This window comes from Aythya ferina (genome assembly GCF_964211825.1).
Source record: "Aythya ferina genome assembly, chromosome: 1".
Taxonomy (NCBI): Eukaryota; Metazoa; Chordata; class Aves; order Anseriformes; family Anatidae; genus Aythya; species Aythya ferina.
The window spans coordinates 100,770,180-100,779,596 of NC_140296.1; the positions used below are offsets into that span (position 1 = coordinate 100,770,180).

The following is a 9,417-nucleotide window of genomic DNA, read 5'->3' on the forward strand; positions in this document are numbered from 1 at the left end:
CTGGTTTACTTCAAAAACAAGGGACTTTTTATAAAGTTTCCATTTTTGGAATTGGGCTTCTGTAAGGAAGCGTAAGTTTCTTGGCATTGGTTGTGAATATTAAATCAAGCAAATGTGTTCATCAATCAATAAATAGTAGATAAATGTCAGCAGACACGGCTGACATTTCATATATTTTTCTTGTAACATTATGAAATCGCTGTTGCTGTTTCATAAAGCCTAGGTCAAGTTCACACATTTGTAATGCTTCTAACTTGTTTGAGCAGGTGTGCTTATGTCTCTGCTGGGTAGTTTGGCAAACTACCTCACATATGTAAATTTGCAACAGATGTCCTAGCTTTGAAGCATATGTATTACATAGTCTATAGACTGCATGAAATACACTTACCAGGACATGACAAATTTATGAACTGACTTGCTGAAGTTTTTACTACTGTAAAATCTATTATTGCTTATGTGCTTTTGGACATTATGCTGCATCCAGATTTTAAAAGAGAACAACACTGCTGTGTTTTTGTTGTTGTTATTTTCCTTTTTCCACAGGATAAGTAGGTATATTTATTTAATATATTTGCTAAAAATTGCAGCAGACATTTGAACCCAAATTGATCTTCATGGGAGCTAATTGGATGATTCTAGTAAAACAGAAGTGCAACTTACTTTATTCCTTTTGCTTGAACTGACTAGGAAACTGTCAGGGTAGATTTGAAAATATTAGATTTATTTTCCATTTAATTTCTATGTATTTTGTAAATGCTTTGTGTCCTTGTTCTACCACCATCTAGTTAAGGCTGGACAGAATGACAAAAACCTACAAACAGTTCTCACAGTATTTGATGCACAGATTTTGAGACACAGAAGATTTGAATAGTCAGGCTGGATGCCAGAAGCTATTCAGAGTCTCTCTTTTTCTTTTTTTTTTTTTTTTTTTTTTTTTTTTTTATTCATTTATACTGAATTGTGAAAGCTTTTGAGATTTTCTAAACGTTAGCTTAATACATATTTTGTGGTGTCTTGTCGTTGTGTGTGGACTGTGACTATACAATATATTTGAGCCACAGATGGAATAATTAAATATCTCATAAAAAACATTAGTACTAAAGGATACATAATGAGGTTCTGGAACTTGTCTTAATTTTCAAAAGATTCATGAATTATGCAATTAACAGCTGCATATATAGACTCCTAATAAGAATGCAATATAATATTATATAATATGATTAAAATAGTTTTTAATCCATACATATATTTGTATTTGCTTTACGTTCAAAAAGTTTAATGCAGTTTTCAATATAAACTTAGAATGCAACCTTAGTACATATTAAGCCTCCTCCCAAAACCTAGTCCCTCACCCCTTATTCAAAATTAATATCTATTGATCAATATTAAAATAAAATAAATTGTTTATGCATTAAATGCATTTCTTCCATCTTATTCAGTGAGCATATCAGATCTGGCTAGACCTCAATTTCATAAAATGTCAATTTTTCACTGTCAAAATTCAATTTCCTGGTAAAAGGACAAAACATTTATAAACAATCTGCTCTTATCTATTCTTACAACAGTGCTCCCAACTTAATAATTGGATTTTATCATTGCTTATCAGTGTATGAGGGAAAACAAACAAACAAACACACAAAAAAACAAACAAACAAAATATATACTTCAGGGTAGGACATTATCACACACATTTCAACTCTAACCAACTTATATGAGTCACTGACTGTTTAGTAAATAGTGAGGCACTTTCAAATGAATTAAGTCAGTGAGGGCAGTGATATGTTCCATGTACCTTACCAGGGAGCTTTTGGTAAAAATGAACAAGTTACTACCGAACATCCTCAGGTACAAAAGCAGAGAAGGTTGTTGTTTAATGGGACTCCTCTTCTGCATTAACAGCTTTTCCCTGGGCCCCAGGAAGGTTATTTTTGGCTGGCCAATTGCAGCCATCTCCCAGGATGATTCAAGCTGAGCATGACATCTCTGCTGTTCACACCCCTAGTATATATCTCCTGAGTCTAGCCAGAAAAACTTTTCCCACAGCTAATGTTGATTTTGCTCATCAGCACTGGGTCTGCACAACAAATTTCACCTCTTCAGCTTTTGACAGATGATAGATGATGCTGGCAATACTTATATTACATAACATCCAATTTATGAACTGTTGAATTTCAAATTTCCAATTCAGAAGTTATGTCCGATTATGATAGGAAACCTAAGAAAAAGGACTTAATCACAGTTTGTTAATTTCCCATTACTCTGCCTACAAATCCCTGTTACAGTATATTCACTTTCCTGTAAAGTCTGTGGTGAAGATAGTCTGTGTTGTTAACAAATGTTCACTATTTGGTGAATGTTCACCAAAACATTCACCAAATGGTGAACATTTGTTAACAACAATAACAAAAAGTAATTGTCACCTTTACATATAGGGAAAGAAATGCTCATAGATGAGCTTCAGTTGAAAATAAGGAGTAATGTTTAATATGTCATTACTAAAAGATTATATTAACTCCCTCTGAAATCATCAATGAGGCAGAAGTGATTTATTTTTCCAAAATGATATGATAATGTCCATCCCATTGCAGACACTTTTTTTTTTTTTTTTTTTTTCCCTGTTAATATGATTTTATCAAATGCTACTGCTGTTCCTTGAATGAAGGTTGTCTTAGACATGTTCCAGAAATATCGTCAGTGTTGGAAAAATCCTTCAAGTAACAAAGTAGAATGTTTCCCTGGAATTTTACAATAGTGCCATTAGTAAGAGACTAGAAAACTAAGCCCGGACAAAGCCATAGGATTACAGCTTGTATGGAATTATTTGATGCATAAAAATTGCTATTTACTCTAAAATGATACCATTAAATGTGCAATTCAAATACTTCAAGATTAAGTGCTTTGTTAAAGCACTTAACAAATTTAAAATCTACTTCAGGCCTACAAAATAATCCCTGTGTATTTTCTGTAAGAGTGTAGATATTTTAGCTATTTTGCTATTACTGATTTATTTGAGGAATTAAGTGTGGATTTTAATTACTGACACATCCTTATACGCCATGAAATTTACGTTCTGAAGATATATATGTATAAGTATAACATATAAGTATTCCAAGGTACAGAACTGTACCTTGGTGTACTGGGTCTGGCTGGAATGTTAACTTTCCCGGCAGCAGCCCATACAGTGCCGTACTCTGTACTTGTAGCTGGAACAGCAGTGTTATCACACCAGTGTTGTGTCTACTGCTGAGCAGCAGTGGCACAGCATTGGGCCTTTCTCTAACCCTCCTAGGGGGTGGGCAAAAAGTGAGGAGAGAAACATCACTAGGGCAGCTGACCTAAACCAATCAAAGGGATATTCCATACCATGTGATGTCACACTCAGCAATAAAAGGTGGAAACAGGAAGAAGAGGGGAGGGGTGGGCTCTCGTTGGGAAAACGATGGTCCTCCTCTTGAACACCGGCTGCATGTGTTGAGGCCCTGCTTCAAGGACGTGGTCAATCATCGCTCATTTGTGGGAAGTAGAGAGTAATTTCTTTCCTCTGCACTTCCATATAGCCTTCATTTATTTTATTTGTTTGTTTTCCTCCCTTTTTATTTTTTTTCCCTTTTCCCCTCCCTTTTCCCCTTTCCCTTTTTATTTCCCCTTAGTTAAATTGTTTAGTTCATGGTAGTCTTTATTTAATTGTTATTATTATTTCCCTTTAATTAAATTATCCTTATCTCAACCTGTGAGTTGTTCTTTGCCTTACTTCTCCCTCTCCTCATCTAAAGGAGGGGGAGTGAGAGAGCGGTTGTGGGGTTTAGCTGCCCAGCACGGTAAAACCACCACACTTGGGGGGAATATTTTGGGGGAAATTCTCAAGTGTGAAAAAATTCCAGATGAGAGTGACTGTGCTCATCAAGAGGTCAGTAGAAAGATTCCTCTTGTCCTGTGTAAGTTTAGATAATAACCTTAATAAGACACTGTACAAGACACCGCAGAGAATAAAGGTATAACCCACTGTACATAAATTAGGTTTTGTCCACCAACACTAACATCTCTGTCAAGCAATGATGTAGCACTCTGCACTGCAGCTTCACTGCTCAAATAAAGGAGTGGCACTGCAGCTTCACTGCTCAAATAAAGGAGTGGCACAGGACAAATTTCATCATCTGGTAGGGACCAGAGCATGTGTGGCCTCTGTGCATGTGTGCGCACTGAATATAGATAGTGATTCCAGTGGCAAGACTCCTGCTGAGTTGTAGGTTAGACCCGTAAAGCAGAAATCAAATAACTTATGAACAGTTTGTCTGTTAATCCTCAGTGATATGTCTGAAAAAGGATCCAACCTCTTCCTTCTTCAGATACTGTGTGCCACAAGAGACCAGACAAATAAGTTCACTCAAGGCCCATCAGCTGTGCTTAGCAACGATGTCCATGATTTCTTGCTGGTTGACCAATGCCACTGAGAGAAACATATATTGGCACTGTCCCTGTGGTGCAGTGATGACAAAACTTCTGCTTTATGGCAGGATTCTATAGCAGAAAAACAAACAAACAAACAAACAAAACAAAACAAAACAGCAATTAATAGATTAATTGTGTTTGGAATGCATATCTTAAAAGATGAAACCTTTTTTTAGCTTTTATATATTCCCACATTTTGGAACTAGCCTGTTTCTAAACTTGCTGCTATAGCAACAAAGATTTCAAAAAAAGCAACTACTAAGCAACTTCAAATGGGAGTTGTGCAAACCTCAGTTGACTAGAATTGACTGGGTAAAATATAGTTAATTGGAAAGGTGTTATTAGTATAAAATCAGATATCTTCAACGTAATAGTGATGAGCAAAAAGCTAAATTGTCATAACATCCATCAACAAACAATCCCCAAATAATGAAACTCCCCAACACAGCAAAACCACTGACAATATTATTGAAACTTGCCTTTCAAAATCTGTCAAGGCAGTACCAATTTATTTTATTACAAACCAATATTTTTCAGGACAAACCAACTTTTTTTTCTTTCCTTCAAATAACATTTTAAAGAACACTGCTATAAAGACTGCAAGATTTTTAGAGCAAGTTAAGACTGGTAAGTCTGGACTGAAGCGTTCATTCTGTAACTCTCTTTGTTACCACTTCTAAGATCTACATCATATGAAAAGAAATATTCTGCTTCTAGTAAACACAGTTAGCTGTTTTAACTCCTAAAGTAAATCCAAAAATAACATAGATTCCAAGTGAATAACAAATTAACATAAACGTACAGAACCATCCCAAGCAAAGCTAAAAGACATGATGTTTATATATTTTAGTGTGAATGTTTAACCACATCCAGTATACAACCTAAAATGCTCAAGTTTTCAGATTTTTAATACCTAAGCTACTATGGCCATCTATTAGTGTAATTAAGCATTTATTATACTTTTGTCAACATTATTTAAGTATGTCTTCTTTAAAGAATGATAGTAAGGGATGTGACTGAAATTAAATACAATATTGATCCAAAGAAAATTAATATTTCATTAACAAGTGGGGGACTCCATAAACTTTCCTTTCAGTGAGATGAACTATGCATGAAGTTTTTATGTGTCCAGATTTTTTTGATACTCATATGGCCAGGACCCATAAAATCAAATTTTAAAACAGGAGTCAAAAGATAAATACATACAGGTCTCCAAGGAAACAAAAATTGCTGATGAACATAGTAGGCTCAGAAATGATCAACTTCAAGATATTGCAGCCATCTTGACAAAGGAGGAGTTTTAGAAAGAATACTCACAAATAGTTCCAGATACTCACAGAGATTTCCATTACCAATCTTGATCTGGGAGAGATGAAAATATAGCAAGTGAATAACAACTATAATAAGTTGGAGATGGATTTGGTTGTTATAGACCTTAAAAGCACACTTTAACAAAGAGCTTAAAATAATATCAAGTTTATATTTGTTATAGGCTCCGAAATGAGCTGTTACTGAGGTTGCATTATCTTGTTGAGATTTAGTAACTCATAGCTTGACAGAGTGTTAGAGGGTAGTCTAAAGTGTTTTGAATATGAAAGTGTCCTGGTTTCAGTTAGAACAGAATTAATTTTCTTCCTAGTAGCTGGTGGAATGCTGTGTTTTGGCTTAGGATGAGAAGAGTGCTGATAACACCCCGATGTTTTAATTGTTGCAGAGCAGTGCTTATACCAAGCCAAGGACATCTCAGCCTTTTGCTCTGTCCTGCCAACAGGCAGGCTGGGGGTGCAGTAAGAGCTGGGAGGGGACAGACCCAGGACAGGTGACCCAAACTAGCCAAAGGCGTATTCCATACCATCTGACGTCATGCTAAACAATATATAGGGGTGGCTAGCCAGGGGGACGGGGCCGGACTGCTTGGGGTTAGGCTGGGCATCGGTCAGCGGGTGGTGAGCAATTGCATTGTGCATCACTTGTTTGTACATATTATTAGTAGTAGTACTATTATCATCATTGTATTATTATTATTAATTTATTATTATTATTATTATTACTACTACTATTATTACTATTGTTATTACTACTACTACTACTATTATTATTATTATTATTATTATTATTATTTTCCTGTCTTATTAAACTGTCTTTATCTCAACTCACAGGCTTCACTTTCCATTTCTCTCCCCCATCCCAGAGAGGGAGGGGGGAGGGTGAGCGAACGGCTGCGTGGTGTTTAGCTGCCGGCCGGGTTAAACCACGACAGAAAGCAAACATATTATGTTTGACAAACCAGAATAAAAAATCAAACCAAGGTTAATATGGTCAAGGTGACAGGCTAGGATAATCAATAGCCATGACACTGATGTTTTAAGTCCTAAAGCTGTTTTATGTGCCAATGTTTCCAGTGCCTTCTTTTGAAATCTTACCAAAGGTATCTTATTAGAAGGGTTTCTCATCAGCTAACACTCTTAATATCCAGTGATTCTAACTTGGCCAAATTGTAGAGTATTTAAATGTTCTCTGTAATAATGTGTGTATTTCTTACAAGTACATTATTTTTTTGTATTGCTGACCTTTCCTCTAATCTTAAATTTATACAAAATGGCTTCAACAGCAACAAGGAAACTAAATTAAGTCTGGAACATTAAAAAGGCTCTTATTTTCCTGCATCTTACAGGAAGAATAAGTTTCTCTATAATTTCTAATGAAATGGACAATTTTCATGTATGCATATATACTTAACAACCCAGAATGAAAATATGAACTCAAATTTTAATGAAAAACAAAATATCAACAACAAAACCCACCAAATTTCCAAATAAGCACTTGAAAAACTGATATACAAATGCTATAACCATTCTACAACAAGGATACATAATGAAATTCAACATTTGTTTTCCAAAATAGAATTAATTGCAGTAGTAAAGAAAGAGTAAGCATCAAGAATGCATTGCAAAATATGCTTTGATTATGAAAACACTGCAAGGGAAAATACATCTCATATAAAGAAAAACATATTAATAAACACCAAATATTGGCCTTGACACATTTTTCAAATACTACTCAGAAATGGATCCTGCAAATGAATGTGAGACCTGTGTTCTTGGATTTCAAGATTCCTGCTATTTCTGTGGTACTATGCTTCAACTACTGGTGCTGGAAATTCTCTGGCATAGAAAGCTTAATACTTTATGGCTCTGTTAATTCACTTTCTGTTAAGAATTACAAATTAAAGTATCCTATGTAAGATATAAAATAATCTCTCAATAGCAGCATAATAATAATTTTGTGTGTTTTGTGCATGAATTTGTAGGTGAGAATTCATCATCAGGTATTATGAAAGGCAATGCTTTTTCCTTATAATACTGCCATTACAATTGTCAAACATACTACTTAATGTACAATGATCTTTCGCTACCTGAAAGCATGAAGACAACTGAGTTTTAAACATATCTTTAACTAGGTGTTAATGGAAAATTTGAAAACCAGTGTCACTTCACTAGAAGTTATGAAGTTATTCACTAAAAGTCATGAAACGTATTGATACAATATGTTCACATAGCACAAAAAACGCCAATACCTTTTAACTGTTGCTTTGCAATTCTGTAACAGGACATGACTGTATGAAAACATCAAATGACAAAATTATCAGATAGTCCTAAAACAGTATTACCAGATAGTCCTAAAACAATACCATCTCCTAGTTAAAAATGCTGTCTTTCTGTAAAGGTCGCTGTTGTCTTTAGCCCCAAGTGTACTCAGTGTTTGCTGCCAATGGACTTTTGAAAAACAAAGAACAGAATATGTATATTGTGTCAGTGGCACTGAATTTCTTAAAAATTCCCAAGACATTTTTTTCTAATCATGAGGATCTCAAAGCTTTGTTCAGTTAGTGACATGCCAAGAGTGACATATCTAAAGAATTTTTAAAGCAAGAAGACAATTTCTCATTCTACAGTCTGTTTACAAGCAATGTGAGTATCAGAAGGAGAGGATGCAAATGGACAAAATTATTTACCAAACTCTCAGCTTATATCACCTGTTTAAACACTTCCATATGTGTTCAATTACATGAAGAAATGTTTGCAAAAGAGAAAAAAAAAACACTAATCCAACAACTGCAACAACAACAACCACACCACCAATAAATGAAAAACAAACACCTACATTATAGATTTAGTGTGTAAGAGACTTTCCTCTACAAAAGTCTACATACATGCATACATGCATTTTATGCCATTACACTACAACACTATTGTAGTGTAATGGCTTGCTGAGGCAACATACGCTTCTTCATAGATCCACTCCTAGTGCAATACAGTTTTTACAATCACAGATATTTCAATAGTGTCTTACACTTACATGGCATCTAGCTACCAAGTACTGAAGTTGCATTTCCAAAGAATTGCCCTTTGTAGCTTTTACTGCCTTTAGGTTGAGATTTGATTGCACCAGCAGGAGCAACACCAGAACTTCAAACTGTAATAATGTTTTTCGCTGGTGTGTATCACTTATTAACTTTTATTTGATTTCCCTCTGGCACCCACAGCTCCAACAAATGTTATCATCTTGTTCAACTTTGTCAAGATCACAAACCTGGCAATAAGTGCTGTAGCTGATATTCTCAACAAATAAACAAACCACTGAACTGTACTGAAGCTGTTCAGGTGCTGCAAGTGTCCTGCATCAGAATGCAAACCTCAGAGAGTAGAATGAGTGAAAGTACCCGTCTTTTTGATTGTGAGCCACTCAAAGAAAAAAGAAAATCTTTAACTGTGAATTGTAACACAATTTGCATCTATATCACATCATCTGCTGCACATGACAAAAGTATTCCTTCCTCCTAGGCTTCCTTTCTCTTAAAGAGGCTTTACTTAATATATTCTAGTTGGGGGAGGGAAATTGCTCATTCCACTTAGTTTTGAAGAAGAAGCATATGAGTTTATATTAATGTAATTATATTGGCTTGGA

The 9,417-nt window shown here is 35.0% G+C and overlaps 1 long non-coding RNA gene across 1 annotated transcript; it reads right to left on the reverse strand.

Moving 5' to 3' along the window:
• Positions 1–661: 661 nt before the first annotated feature.
• LOC311429914 lies at positions 662–8,916 on the reverse strand. The gene is made up of 4 exons (XR_014688469.1): positions 8,809–8,916; positions 5,787–5,811; positions 4,143–4,518; positions 662–4,109 (listed from the first exon to the last, which is right to left on the reverse strand). It is a non-coding gene; the product is annotated as an uncharacterized lncRNA (long non-coding RNA).
• Positions 8,917–9,417: the final 501 nt, after the last annotated feature.